Source organism: Aulostomus chinensis, chromosome 24, assembly GCF_037954235.1.
Source record: "Aulostomus chinensis isolate RoL2024-O1b breed Wild chromosome 24, RoL_Achi_v1.0, whole genome shotgun sequence".
Classification (NCBI taxonomy): domain Eukaryota; kingdom Metazoa; phylum Chordata; class Actinopteri; order Syngnathiformes; family Aulostomidae; genus Aulostomus; species Aulostomus chinensis.
This window is the reverse complement of record NC_141343.1, coordinates 14,223,531-14,239,580: the sequence shown is the minus strand read 5'-3', so window position 1 is coordinate 14,239,580 and position 16,050 is coordinate 14,223,531. Positions and strand designations below refer to the sequence as shown.

The 16,050-nt window shown below is 43.5% G+C and overlaps 1 long non-coding RNA gene across 4 annotated transcripts in view; it reads right to left on the bottom strand.

Annotated features, from left to right (window-relative positions):
* The window catches only part of LOC147238811 (uncharacterized), a 51,710-nt gene extending 37,419 nt beyond the window's left edge, over positions 1 to 14,291 (bottom strand). For all 4 annotated transcript variants that reach the window (XR_015111828.1, XR_015111829.1, XR_015111827.1 and 1 more), the window contains exons 1-2: positions 14,029 to 14,291; positions 6,157 to 6,325 (exon numbers count right to left, since the gene is read on the bottom strand). This is a non-coding gene — a long non-coding RNA (uncharacterized LOC147238811). The remainder of the gene's footprint in view (positions 1 to 6,156; positions 6,326 to 14,028) is intronic.
* Between the last annotated feature and the right edge of the window lie 1,759 nt (positions 14,292 to 16,050).

Below are 16,050 nucleotides of genomic sequence, written 5' to 3'. Positions count from 1 at the left end.
TGTATGTGTGTGTACTGGAGAGTTTTTGGAGCTGTGAAATTGTGTAGCGCAGCGTTGCTGAAACAATAAACAAATATTTGAACTAAACACGTCATGTTATCAAGTTTTCTTTGCATTTTAGTGCTAGAACGTGCCTTACATCAATGAAGTTGCAGAAATGTGCTCCGGACCAGAACACAAGATCTTCTTCCTGTATTTATTTTCTTGCTCCCGGCACAGACACATCTGACTAATAAACATCACCAACATTCCAACTTGTGACGCATTTCGGTTCACTTGGATTTTTCTGTTCGTGAGAATGAAATCAGCCAAGGTGGAAAAACCCTCAACCACAAACTCAGCAAGCTACAAGAGTGAAAACACCCTCAGTTGACTAAATTTAATTGAACCCGATGGAAACTGGCTGAACCTGGTCACGGTGAATGTAAAATATTGATCAAAAAGCATTCTAAATCTGCTAAGTTGACTCAACTGTGTACACATTTTGTAAAAACCCGCTTAATTTGTCAAGGGTTATTTAAACAGGATATTCTTATTGTATTTTTGGGAATTTGCCTTTTTGGTGTGAAGACGAGGATTTACAGTCTTCATCGTCGAGCTTTAGGAGCATTTGTTGGTCACATATACAGCATATTTGAATATTTGAGGATTCTAAAGCAGTTGGCAACCTTGCAGCATGCAGCTTCCTGCCTGTTTACACGCGAGAATGTGCTAGCTTAATGCTACCCTCTAGACTGCTAACATCCTGGAATAGCATCAAAAAACACAAGCTGACAGCTGAGCAACGCTTACTTTTCTTCCATGAACGCACAATAGGTGGAAATATGTTGGAATGTTCACAGGGTGTAACACTTCAACCAGTCAGGAGAGAAACAATGATAGCAAACTTTAGTTCCGCTCTTCGTTTCCAAGCCTAGCTAGCTGGCATTTGGGCAACCGAGTGCGAACAGCATTATTAGAGGAAAATTCATTTTTCTTGGCCACATAAACCCCTTACATTGTAATTTTCTGAATAAGCGCAACAAAAAGCAACACAAAATTTGTACAACTGAGAGCTTACACACTGCTGGTGGATGCTGCTGATCAGGAGCCATCAGGGATTCTTCCTCAAGACCACTTCAACTGTCTCCAGGGGAGGCGGGGATCGAACCAGCGACCACTGACCCAGTGTATGGGAAAGCAACAAAATCTGAGCCACTCAATGCTCTGTGGTTAAATTTCCTCGTCCTAGGACTGCCCACAACTCATCGATATCTGAAACTTCCAGCGTTATTCTTTATTTTAGGCTTTAACAAGCTAAAGAGGTTGTTAGCTGCTAATGTAGACATCTTAAAATCTGTTGATTCTTAACGTACCACTCTGTTGCAAGCAGTTGTCTGCAGTTCGAATGGGATTTTGTCTAAGTTTAAGAGTCTTTGTAGGATGCGCCACCCGTGACGCCATCTGGGTGGTTAATTAAGTTGCTGGGGTTTAAATGTTTTTCATTTGCAGCTGCCTGCAGTGTGAGCCTGCTCATCTTTTACCACTTTCACCACAACACTCCACTTTTTGTTAGATGACAGCTAAACAAGCCGTACTTACACATGTTGCTTTGTTTACCGCCGAGGCACATGAAAATCATAAGCCTGCCTACACAGCATGGAGCCATGTCACAGCAAATCATCTCAATTACTGTAGACGTCTAATTCCAACACTGCATTTTTAAAATAAATAAATAAATAAATGCCAAACATCATTGACTGATCATGAGCAGAGATCTTGGCAAAACATTTGGGTCCAATCAGAAGATGAGCCAGTTAACACCAGATACTTGATCAGTGCCCAGTTGTAGGTTCATCAGGACAAACATCAGGGCTAAATGCAACACATAGAAAACCCCTTTCAGACACCCTAGACTTTGAGCCAGAAACTGATAACTTGACTCAAGAATCCTCTTTTGGTTATCAATTACTCTCACATAGATGTTTTAAATTTATTTAAAAGATTTATTACATGTTTTTTTCCCTTCCTCTTCAGTTTCCAGAATTATGAAATGCCACATGTTTGTTGCTGGAGGCTAATAGAGACCAGAGTCATCGTGACTACAGCGGAACTCTACAAAACATCGGTTTACAAACTCTCAAATGTACGGTCCAGTAACCCAAGTGTCCTTCATCCGGTTGAACCCTCAATTCTCAACAAACACTTCAATTTGAGCGACAAAGAAAACTACCCGGCAACAGCAGTTGTGGTATAAGTGAGCCTCCACATTCGGGTTCGATCCAGACCAGGACTTTGCGACCAGGGAGTGACGCTACAAACCATGTGAACAGTCCATCCTTTTATTCAGCAGCGTTCATGAGGTACACAACTTTTTGTGTGCCGGCGGATCTGTCGCCCGTCACACCGGCTGAACACTAGAGGGAACCCCTGCAGCTGTCGCGGGTTCCTTGCTCTTACCAACACTTCTACATCCACATTTTGAGTGTTTACACAGAGCTGTAGTAGTCTGCCATCTTGGGCTGTTTGCTGCATGCGAGTGTGAGCTGCTCGTTGCTCTGCTAGCAAAAGTAACTTTAGCAAAAACTGCTGCCTAATCTACTATTTTCCTGTTTTTCTTTACATTTGAGAGAGTTGAGAGTTGTTGCTGTTGTACGCCTGGACACAGACAGAGAGTAACCCTCTCATGAACTCACCTTCAGCCTCCGTTCGCTCCCAGCAACAAGTACGAGGCTAGCATTTGATATAGGAAGGTACGGAATGGTGAGAAACTGATTATCAAACTATCTTTTTTTCTTTTTTGAAACTTCGAGGTTTTGGGATATTTGTATTGTAGGAATAGTTGTAATGTTTGAATTCAATGACCAAATCAGTCACCTTACATTTATCCACACGAACTGTCCAGATGACCCTGAAGAGAGAGGGAACAAAATCCTCATGGTTCCTGTATGGGTTGTGTTTGAATTACGGTTCAACAAATTCGTTTCAGTTTAATCGACATGGCTGCTCTGGTACAACATCAATGCCATCAATGGGCATTTATAATCAGTACTGATCACAGTATGAGGCTGTGTGTGGTGGCGTTTGAAATTAGCGGTTTGCTGTGCATCCCACATGAAGCCAGTATCCCTGATTACATCCTCCAAGTTGAAAACATCACGACCACATATTTGGAAACTTGGCAGTTGGGACTGACTAATGCCTGTGTTCCATATTTGTGTGAGATTCTCAATTCTCTGTGTAATTTTTTGTCCTGTTTGTGGTTTCCACAAACGTGGTTTGGAACCAAAAAGCTTTTTGAACTCCAAATTTATTTATTTTTTTATAGCTTATAGCAACACATTGTAAAGTCACAGAACTCTATTGAAAAGCATTGTGCATGATTTGCACTCCATTAGGTCTGGTGGAAGATAGCGAGCAGCTACAATGAAGCGCTCTGAGAGCAAGACCTCATATAAATCAGGGCTGAGGGAAGAACCCAGCTGTGCTCTGCTTTGCTCTCCAGACCAAAACTCACGCTGTGTTTATATTTCAAAACTTGCATAGCGCGTAGAACATAATTATATATTTCCATGGGAGTAAATCACTAGCCTCAGTGTGAAAGACAAGGTGTCTAAAAGCAACCCTGTCTGGTGCTCAGGCTTGGCTAAAGGGTGGAAAATGAAAACTAGTCTGTTAGCTAGCTGGGAAAATGTAGCTTTGGCTGAGTATTGTGTCAACTGAAATTAATCAATTCTTTCTGGTGGAATGTAGTTTTATCTTCACAACACTGCCTGCAGGTGGCCCAGCTTCAGTGGGATTAAACTAATTTTGCAAAACCAGAACAGGCAGAGCATATTCCTGGTTAGGGATCAAATCACAGCAAAGGGAAAGCAGTAAGCTAGCTACCTTTATTCTGTGGTGAGACAAAAAACTGGACATAGTTTTACACATTTAGTCTTTACGCCAGTATCAAGAAGAAGAATTCAAGCAATTTCAAGTCAAGTCTTCATTTTTTTTACTTGACCCCTTATCCAAAATTTGTAGTTATGCTGTTTCCCCACAGTAAGTATGCCGTTAGCTAGCAGGAGGTAGCATGGAATTGTGGGTGAATAATGCTCGTTATGGCAAAGCCTGCAGTGGAAGCTAATAATTTTTCAGAAATATTAAGTGAACATTATTCAAGCTATCATTCCACAAGGCCAATAGCAAGCCAGCGTACAGCTGATGAAAGCTAACGGTTGCTAACACTGGTTTCAGATACGTTGTCGGATGCCTTCAAATTTGATGTGATCGATTCAGCATCGTTTATTTTGACATCACAAACATCACACCGCTTTGCATGTAGATTTTTATAGCTGCACGGTTCAGTTTTGTTGCTGGACGTGTGACGAGAGGGACTGATATTCAGTTTATCAGGTAGTTCCCTAATCTTCAATCCCAAAGTACGGGTCCAGGTCAAGTCTCAAACTCAGGAGAGTCGACCTTTTTATTTCTGGTGCAGTGTAAAGCTGTTGGACTTATTCTCATTTCAGGATAGTTTTATGTTTCCACTCAATAAAATATCCATCCATCCATCGTCGTCTTCCGTTTATTCCTTACTAGTAAGGATCGCGGGGGGCTGGAGCCTATCCCAGCATCTACGGGCAAGAGGCAGGGTTCACCCTGGAGAGGTCGCCAGTCCATCACAGGGCCAACATACAGAGACGAACAACCATTCACACTCACATTCACACCTACGGTCAATTTAAAGTATCAATCAGCCTCGTCCCCAAATTGCATGTCTTTGGACTGTGGAGGAAGCTGGAGTACCAGAGAGAACCCACGCAGGCACAGGGAGAACATGGAGACTCACACAGAAAGATCCCGTGCCCGAGCCGGGACTCGAACCCGGAACCTTCTTGCTGTGAGGCCTCTGACCACTGCACCACCGTGCAGCCCCTCAATAAAATATCTGTATCATATATATATATATATATATATAAAAAAAGATTGTTAGAAACGTACCCTAACAAATAAGCAAAAAGTCTTTGACACTGTGTCCCTGCCTTTGAAAATACCCTTCCCCTTTATAACTCGTACTTTTCCCTGAAGTTAACATATTTCTGGAGAACTGAAAAACAAAATTTGTTCCTGGAAAGTGAGCAAATGAGGCAACAGGGTGAAAAAGGTTAATGCAGTCCAGTCTTCTAAAAGGTTGTAAAACATAACAAACCACTGTTTCCTAAAATACAAAAAGCCTCTTCCACTTGAACATAGGCCTTCTGAAACTGAGGGGGGAAAAAACTAAGACAAATAAAAAATGATAACAGAAGTATTTGAATTATTTACATTGTATAATTAGAAAAGTGGTGCTCTGTCAGATCACACTTGTGAAAGGTTTGTTCAACAAAAGCAAAAATTAAACAACTTTTTAGAACCTCTGGGCTTTCATGTAAACTAAAACAGGATTGAGTTTACAGGAATGAACCAGTTTTCAACATCAGGGTCTAAGTTTGTCTGTCCTGGGAACCATTAACATTATTTATTATTGTACTTATGATAAAAGGCTGTAAAATAATAGCTAGCAAAGGCGAGGAGACGTGTTCTCTTATTAGGGTCCTTCAGGAGAAGACGCTATGATGTTTGCTCGTTTTAATCTCAGAATTGTTGTCATATTTTCCAAAATAATGTTAATCAACTGACTTGTTGTTTTTGCTCCATAATGGACCTAAAACAAACTCATTTGTGACCCAGTTTCCCAAAAACTGCAGGTCACAGCTGCGATCAACCACAGATGCTGTTTCAACTTTGATTTTTGGGCTCATAACCACACATGTGTTCTATGAGTCTTCCCTCTGGGGCTTTTATAATTGCCAATGTGCTTTTAATCAATTTCCCTATTTAAACGATATATCCAGTACTGAGACTCACCTTTGGACCCAGTCTTGTGCCCCATTCACGCTGGAGTTTTATGATCTGGGGATATAGGGTAATTTATGATAATTGCAGAGGCTGTCTGTAATTTAAACCCTGTGTGGATAAGCCATGTCTGTAACCATAATTTTGCTAAGACAGATTTGTCCTAATACGGATCCCAACACAAACTGACCTCTCCGTAACTGTGGCGTCATCTCAGAAGATGTGTCCATCCACATTGATTGTAATATAGAAGCTGTATTTTTTCTTCACAGTGACATCAAGCTGTCAGGGACTTACCAAAAAAAAGGCGGCTCTGCAGTAAACGCCGCTGCCTTGCAGCGAGAGTGTCCCTGTCCCTGGGCCTTTCTGTGTGCCGTTTCTGGGTTTTTCAGGGTATTCCAGTCCCCCCGCCATCAAAGACGTATGGAAGTTGGTCTCCAGGGGCTGCATTTGGCTGCCCACTGGTCTGTGGAGGATGGGTGAAATACAGAGCCTGAAATTATTTTTAATCGGCACAGTGACAATAAAGACAAAAATGGGGTTTTACACACTCGAGACCATAGATGTTGGCAGGAATTTCTTCAAAGTTGGCTCACATGTCGACAAGGGGAACAGGGATCAACTGCAAAGATTCAGTTGGTCAAAGGTCACTGTCTCTTCTCCAGAACATTCTATTTCTGGAAAACCTTGAGGGAAAGTTATTGAATCGTCAGAAATGTCCACTGGGATGCTGAACTGAAAAGATTTTGGTGGTCAAAGGTTGGGGTCAGGGACACAACAGCCCATAACAGTGTCAGAATAATCCGAAAAATCAATGGCCCCACAAGCCGGAACAACAACTCAGCGAAAATTTTGTTATATGGGTTCACAATTTGTGACAACATCCATCTGTCCATCCAGTTTCTGTACCACTTAGCAGTTAAGGGCCTATCCTAGCTGACATTGGGTGAGAGGCAGGGTTCACCCTGGACAGGTCACCAGTCCATCACAGGGCCATCAGGAGCAATCAGGGTCTCAGTATCTTGCTCAAGGATACTTGGACATGGTCACCGGCGGAAGTGGGGATCGAACCAGCAACCCTTCGGTTGCTGCGTGGCCACGTTACCTCTGAGACTTGTGACAACATACATGCTAAAACATGGTGGGAAAACACAAATGTTCTGTCACTGCATCACACTTCAAGCTTTAATATAAAAATGGAATTTTTTGAACACTTTGGTGGCCATGTAATTTGCTTTTGGCTCCTGTCAGCTCGTCTCTAGTCAGCTGCATCTAGATGAGTCATGCAGCAGTGCAGGCTTGTACATCGGAGCAATTTATTGATCATGAAATTGTCATGTAAATTTTAATTTCATTTATTATTCTGAATTCAAAAATATCAACTTCTCTTAATGTGTCAGACTTGATTGAACAAATCATGCCTTTGGTTACACAGAGAAAATGACTTGAGAAGAAGAAGAACAGGAATAAACCGGGGGGGGGGGGGGGGGTCGTGTGTCGGGGGCTGGTCAGATATCTGTCCGTCATTTCCAGCTTCCTCCAGATGAGATTACAATGTCAGCGGAAGATGTAGCCAGCAGTTGTGTTCCTTTGACATGATGCCTCTCACACAGTGGACTTAACAAAATCAGCGTGTTTGTAGGTGTGTTTGTGTGAGAGCGCGGACGCACCTTGGCAACACATCAAAACCCAAAAGCATCTGCAAGCCTTTCTGCCACTAATCTGTCTCTAGCCAATAAAGGTGAGCCCGCCTTCAAAAATACTGCCTCTAAAAGCTGAAATGATCCTGTTGGATTCCACATCAAAGCAGGTGTTTGTGAATGAATCCAGAGTTTAAAACCTGTTTTTTGTCCTTGAGGGCTAAATCAAGTAAACCGATAAATGACAACGTGGACGAGGTACCGCAGGAGAAAGGAGGAGCTGACAAACCAGCTGCTTTCATCTCACATCTGAGCCCAGAGGAAGGAGCTCGGAAGCCCCATGGAGGAGGGCAAGGATGACATCCCGATACCTCATTACAAATGACCCCATAAATTCTAAGTTAACGAACCCCGGAGAGCCTCCTGCAGTCTTCCAATGAACCCCTGCACTCTGATGTTGCAACTCTTGACAAGGTCAAAGCAACAATTTACAGACACAGTCCTTGAATTTACTGGCATGCCTTGGTTCATTGCCAGTCAGGCTTCACATTTTCAATACGGTGAGAAAAGAAGCAGCACAAGTGAATCTTATTTTCTCTTCTTGGGTAAAGGAAGGAAGGAAGACAGCCAGGAAACAGCATCTTTTATCTTGGAATTGGCAGAGTACCGCATTATTTTCCCTTGATTTAGAAGAGAGCCATGGAAATGGGAAGTAAAAGGGCTAGCGGTCCTACAGCGGGTCAATACCAACAGAAGTGGCATTTATGTTCGGGGTAGGATGCTAACCAGCTTCTGTCTTTTTGCCATTGTCACAGTCTCTGTAGTGAGAATTCTGAGCTGGTACCAGTACCTGAAAGCAACGCTTCAAGCTGGCGCCAAACTCTGTGTCCGTTAGCCAGATAGCTAAGGTAGAAAAAGAGGTGCAGAGCTCAGGGGAGGAACGGGAGAGCCGCAATCATTTATCTCAAATCAGTTTTCCATGAAAAGCTTGAAACTGTTGAACCAGACCAGAAATCCACCAATAAAAAAGTGAATCATGTGTTTTTGTGTTGTTTCCTCTGCTAGCAACGTCTTATATTGCGTCTAGTGTGTTTTTTCTGAGTTGTTCGCAATCAGGTATGCAGTTTCAGAAGAGTAGCTGGGTTTACATGGAGCCTAACATTCCAATTAGAATCGGATTAGAAGCCCAAACCCAATAAAAATGTTCCATATAAACACCTCAATCCGAATAAAGAGGCCTAAACCGAATGGAATTTCATTCGGTTTCACAGGGATAGAATATTCCTTTTCCCAAACCGCTCAGATGTAAAATCTTATCATGTAAACGGTGAAACGGAATGCTGTCAGGCTGTTCTTCCTGCGCGTGCTCTGTCTTCACGTAAATGCGCAGTGACGTTTCCTACACTTGATAAAAATGGCGGCTTCCAAGCAGCAGTGCACGCAGAACTGGTCTGCGGCGGAGAGTTTATTTTTAATACAAACTCTCAAAGACCTGAACATGATCGCACGCGTAGACGGTAGGAAAACAAGAGATTCTGAACCGTTCAAAAAAGTCCACCAAAAACTCCACAAAGAAACCGCTGGAAAACTCTGAAGACCTTCTACTACAAGGCTAAACAGCACAACAACAAAAGTGGACATGATCCCACAAACTTTCCGTTTTTTGGCGGGTCCGATTAAATGAAGCGGCACATGGAAATCCAGATCGGAATAGATCACGTCACATGTAAACAGATTGGAATAGATTACGTCACATGTAAACAGATCGGAATAGATCACGTCACATGTAAACAGATTGGAATAGATCACGTCACATGTAAACAGATTGGAATAGATCACGTCACATGTAAACAGATCGGAATAGATCACGTCACATGTAAACAGATCGGAATAGATCACGTCACATGTAAACAGATTGGAATAGATCACGTCACATGTAAACAGATCGGAATAGATCACGTCACATGTAAACAGTTGACCCGAACTCTTCAATCGGAATAATTTCAATCGGAATGAAGAAAAAGTCTGCATGTAAACGTGGCTCGTGTCACATGTTCACTTGGTATTTTTCATCTGCTCTACCTGTCTCACCCTATTGATAACCCACAACATTCCTGAATATTAGAATTTCATGATCCTGCAGGACCTCCACGCTCCAGTTTATCTCAGTTGGCGGCTGCGTGGGGCCTGAACAAAGAACATCTGCCCATCTGTGAAACTTCCTCGAGGAACTCTTACGTTTTGAATTATGTTTCGCACACGCAAAATGGTTTTACAGCCATTAAAAACAATGCTGGGTTGTTTTAGCACACAAGCTTACGGAGGAGAAGCACTGAAGGTTTTCTGGGACAATTACCGTTAGCCCCTAAAAATGTATCCTTCTCTGGGACTCCCTCACGTTAGATTTGGACTTTAAACCACTTGCTCATGTGTTCGCCTCACAAGCAGGATTCATTTACGCCATAAAATCAGAACCAAAGCATGAAAAAGTGTATAAAACTGCAAAACGGATGGTTGATTCCGAGTGGGGGCAGCGAGGCTTCTGCTGCTGTTCGGTTTTGTGTTGTTTTCTGTCAAGACCTCAATGTTGTCTGTACTTTAACCTTTGCATCATCGCTGTATGAAACGTAAACATTCGTTTGATACGAGACGATACAGGTGAGACGATGTGCTGGGGATGGACTGAGCTAAAGAGACAAGGAGAAAAGTGAAATTTTAAGTAAAAACCAGCAGGGTTTTTTCCTGAAATATGGTTTTTATTGGATGCATGTGCACTATAAAGTGTCCGAGATGTAAATTAACAGCAGACCTTTACTTTGTTGAAAGCCGATGCCAATACATCCTCGTTTTATACGACTCCTGCAGGCACTGATGTCTTAGACCTTTTTATGGGTTTGGAAAAATAAATGAGGCCATTTATATGACTGATGGGATAAAATGCTGGAATGATATTGACATCGTCGCTTGACGTCCAGGACCTTTCTTGTCCATAAAGTAAAGAATCCAGAGGGCTCAGGCTGTCAGAGCTGAGCAACAGTTGTGTGTGATATATCTGAGGCCGTAACCCAGACGACGAGCGTTGACGCTACGAAACAGTAGCATTGAATTAACGCAGAGATTTGAATGGGTTTTCTGGATAGAATAACACAGTTTTTGGATCTATGACGAAGACAAAAGAACAATAACTTTGCGAATAACAAGGTTTTTTTTTTTTTTAATGTCTCACGCCGCATGAAATATAATTAAAACCAGGACAGGGTTAAAGAAAATAAACGCTAATGACGGTAGAGAAAATCCTCCTGTGGATTTCTCATCCAATTTCCCTCTGCCATCACCCTTTGGAAATTTTCACCAAATAAATGTGACAGATGAGAGAATTTTCATCTCCCTGTCAATAATTCTGTCAGGATATTATAACAAAAGGACGAGTATGAACTGGCATAAACCTAGATGACGTCGCAGCACGGCGGTGCAGTGGTCAGCACTGTGGCCTCACAGCTTGAAGGTTCTGGGTTCGAGCCCTGGCTGCAGCACGGGGTCTTTCTGGGTGGGTCTCCATGTTCTCCCTGTTCCTGCTGGGTTCTCTCTGGTACTCCAGCTTCCTCCCACAGTCCAAAGACATCAAGAGGGGACCAGGTTAATCCAGACTCTAAATTGACCGTAGGCGTGGCTGGGAGAGCCAATGGTTGTCTGTCTATATGTGTTGACCCTGCCATGGACTGGTGACCTGTCCAGGGGGAAGGCTGCTGGGATAGGCTCCACCCCCACCACCCTGAACAGGATGAGAGGGAGAAGATGGAGGGATGGATGCATGGATAATGACGTCGGTACATACCCACGCACGAGAGAGCTTTTTAATGCATCTCAACAAAGAGCGATTGCGAAGCGAGACAACAGAGGTTGTCATGGACATTAAACGTCATCGTGCCTCTCAAACACAATTATCTGTTTTCAATAATATCATATGAAGGGATTCGTTATCACAATAAAATATTAGCCTCGTAGTCGTTACGGCCACACGCTAGCAAGAAGTCACATGATGTCGATGAAAGGAATGAGGCATCCGTACGTGGAGGTGGAGGGAGCGCTGGATCAACTGACAGGTTTGATGGTTGGAGTGAAACAGTTTTGTGGCTTTTCTTAATGGAACATTTGGATCGCACATGGCTGCTGGTGCGAAGTGGACCCCATCCAAACCGGGCTTGCTAGAACCAGAACCAGATCTTCTTCCAACCCAAGTGTTTTTGTGCCTAAGCGCAACCAGAGGGGGCAAAAAAGGTGTCACAAAAGGGGGACAGAACCCATCTATCCGTCTACGTCTCTCTCTGTTCAGACAGGCTTGTTTTTGAATATTCACAACAGGAACAAAGATCCTAAATCCTGGACCTACAAATTAAACGTTTTAAACGCCTGGATAAAATCACTTCTGATACACTTGGAACAGACAGGAAAAGTGTGAAAAATCACACACGCAGTTGGGTATCGTCCTCATTTCACAGCCCCGGTTTTAAAATGACTGCAAGTAACAGCTGTAACTTCCTACTTTGACAAATATTTAATCCTAAAAAACAGATTCTCTCTGAGGAATTTCACAAAATTCAATGACAGAATATACAAAAAATAATAATTTGGTGCATTTCTAATCCACAAATTCAGAATCAGAGTTGTGTTTTCTGTTACCTGACCCAGCTTGGCTTTTTGATGAATGTGACAGGTTGTTAATATTTAACACTGTCCACTCTCCGCTGACCCGCTGTTTTTTTATGTGTTAACAAAAGACTTAGTGTTTTTTTAACCTGCCCCCTCCGATACAGCACCACCCATCCTGACACACAAACACCACCCGTCACCTTCATACAGCCGCTATCTCCCTATCAGCATTCTCCTCATACTGCGCCCGCTTTCCCTCTATCTCCCTGCCTCCTTCACTCTCACACACACACACACACACACACACACACACACACACACACACACACACATCATGGCGCTGCCACACACCCGTCATATCAACAGTGCTGCCGTTCTCCTCACGTCTGCTGTATTATTACCCAATATGCTCTCTGTTTTCCTAAGAGCCAGCCAGGAAATGAGTTTTATAAAGCTGGAAAGTAGACACACACACCCTCGTGCGTGCATACACACACACACACACACACACACACACCCTCGTGCATGCGCACGCACACACACACACACACACACACACACACACACACACACACACACACTCAAAACCCAAAACATCCTGAAGAGACTAAGTGGGGCCAGACAAGAGCTCAACCTGACACACACACACACACACACACACACACACACACACACACACACACTTTTTGGGAGAACAATACTCCTGTTTCAACCCTGCTGCCCTGACTACCGGCTATTGGAAGTGGGAATTTCAGAACCAGTGGGAGCGGTGCTATCAGAATACCTTGCAGGGCACCTAAACAATGCGGTTATTCCTGCAATAAAGCAACAAACATTATAAAGCGTTTGATAAGGTCTTTAAGAACCACTTTGGCACACAAAGGGTTGGTTACAGGAAGCTGATCTGCAACGGTCCTCGGAGAGTGGGAAAATGGAAAGCCGTGTGGCTTCCAGCCACCGCTTTTTCACACACACTTGAAAAGGTACGCCTCAGAAACATAACCCACTTAAAACCCCCTATTCCACCCACCCACAAACACACACACACGTACCTCAACCCCACCCCATGAAAGATGGGACATTAGAAAATGCATGTCATTCCTCATCATCTCATCCCAACAGGTGGAACAGAACCATCAGTGAGGTTATTTTTTCTGACACGGATCCTGGGCCTGTTACTTATTTGTGCTTGATACACATACAGTTAGCATGATGTTAACTCACTTAGCATGATGTTATTTCACTTAGCATGATGTTAACTAACTTAGCATGATGTTAACTCACTTAGCATGATGTTAACTCACTTAGCATGATGTTATTTCACTTAGCATGATGTTAACTCACGTAGCATGATGTTAACTCACTTAGCATGATGTTAACTCACTTAGCATGATGTTAACTCACTTAGCATGATGTTATTTCACTTAGCATGATGTTGTCACTTAGCATGTGGTTAATTCATTTAGCATGATGTTATTGCACTTAGCATGTTGTTAATTCACTTAGCTGTTTATTAACTTAGCATATTTTTTACTCATTTAGCATGATAAGTCACTTCGCATGTTGTTTATGCACTTACCATGGTCATTCAGTTAGCATGGTGATAATTCAGTTAGCATGTTATTTACTTAGCATGATGTTGGGTTTTTTTTTTTATTTAGCTTGTAATTTATTATTTGTGTGATAAGCAGAACTCAATTACAAATCTCTCATCTTTGACCTCTGGTCTTTGGTCTCTAGCCCTTGACCTCAGGTCTCTAGTCTCTAGTCTCTAGTCCTTGTCGCGTGTATTCCTGCATCATACTGCCCAGCTCATGGTAGCAGGTATCATGCTAAGACAACACAGTACAGCTGAGGTACTGCAGCAGTGACAGCTGACCTGAAGGGACGCGCGTCTCTGCTCCCGAGACCTGCGTGGACGTGCGGGTCGCTCGGTGACTTCAGCTCCGCACAGCCGGAAGCGAGCGCCTGTTCAGCGCACGTGTTTGACATCACGCGCGACTCCGACCGCGGCTGAGCTCAAGTCGCACGCTCGTGCGAGCCGGAAGCGAAACGGCAATAACGGAACGTGCGGCCTCCAGGTGTGGCGCAACCTGTCTGACGCGGCCCGGCACCGGTGCGAAGCTCGGTGGTGTGCCACCCCCGCACTTCCGCACGCGGTTGGGCCTGGACGATGACGCATGCGGGTTAGGAATGAAACGCGATTGGCTCATCAGAACTTTTTTTTTTTTTTTAATGAAATAGATTGTTATGACTCTGACGTCACTTTGTGTGTCCAGCTGTCAGGTGACTGAACCAGCGAAGCAGTTTGGACTCAAGTGAGAGTTCAGAGACAGACTTCAATGTTTTTCACTAAAATTATCAGTGTCATTTTCAAATGAATATTTTGCGTTCTTTGTCATAAAATGCACTTTTTTCTTGTTTAGCTTGCATGTCAGGTGACCCAGGGACTCCAAATCAGCACCGGCGATCAGAGATCGACTGCTACTACAGGACACATTGCTGTTTATTACTAATTCTATTTCATATGAATACTTTTCTGTGAAAATAAATTGTTTCTCACACACTGCAGGTTTCACATTTTCTTTTTTTTCAGTATCTCCCATGTCATGAGACAGTGCTATACATTAGAGACTGGAGCATTTTCTTGTTTCCTATATTTTACACTGATAATTTAGTCCAACATTCATGGTATTTTTTTCACATCCTGAAAAATTCTGGATCATTCTGAGGCCTCAGGTCATGTGATATTCCAGGATTTGTGAAAAAGAAAATTCATTTTGAGGTGGAATCTTCACCAGGAAATAAAATGCCATAAAAAGGTGAGGTGTCTTTTTCCCAGTCAGACAGCAGGAGGAGTTCCTCCACCTTCCACTATAAAAATCCTTCGTCATCCCTGTAGTCGGCAGCACGATCAGCTACCAGACCCTTCGGCAGCTTCAGCATCTACGCGGGGCTCCGGATCGCTGTTCAGTGTTGGAAAAGTCTGGCTGCTGTTCAGGACCGTCACAGAAAGTGCTGGTTTTATGCAGCAGTAAGATTATACTGCAGCTGGGGGACATAAATAGGCTCCATCATGCTTAACGACGTCCAGCGCGCGCCCATGGAACGGTTCTGACACGCTGTTCGGCTGTAAAACAACACGGTGGAGGAAAACCAGCCAGGCAGCGCGTACGCAGCGTTCACTCTGATGAGCTCAGGGATTGCCGTCATCCGTGTTTCCGACACCGCCTGACGAGGTTCAACCGAAACCACCACAGAACCGGTGGCGCTCGGTGTATTTGTGTGTTTTGGCCCAGCTCTGTTATGGGGGCCCCCACGAATCTGGACTCGGCTCTTAAAAAATGTAGCTGATGTCACCCCATGGGAGTCCCTACCAACAATGACGCTTCAATTTCACGCTAGCTCATGTGATTCATTCCTAGCTGAGGCCACAAGAGGTAATCAGTTCAGTCCGGATCAAACATGGTTGTGGTCTTCCTGCTCCCTCCAAAACCTACAAGAACCAGAATGCACCGGGCTTCTAGCTTTGCCCTCGCCGCTGTAGCGACGTTAGCAGATGATAATTATCCTCTTTCACCTTTGTGTAATGTACGACAGTTAGATCACGACTTTTTTATTGTTTGTTTTGGCAGTTGTGGTAGATGCGCGCCGGCTGTAGCAAGCCAACAGGCTACATGTAAGCTAGCAGGCTTTTGCTTGAGGAAACTACTCCTTGTGTTCTAGCTGATGAAGGACAGAACGGGTCTCTTACCCGGGGCTAAGCTATTCTCTTCTTCTCTTCTATTCTCTCTGTATCAATGTAGCGGTTGCACAGGCTCCATCTTGTAGCCTGTTGGTTGAGCAGCGATGCTAAACATTTTCTGGAACTACACCTTTATGTCTATTTGTTCTCTTGGCT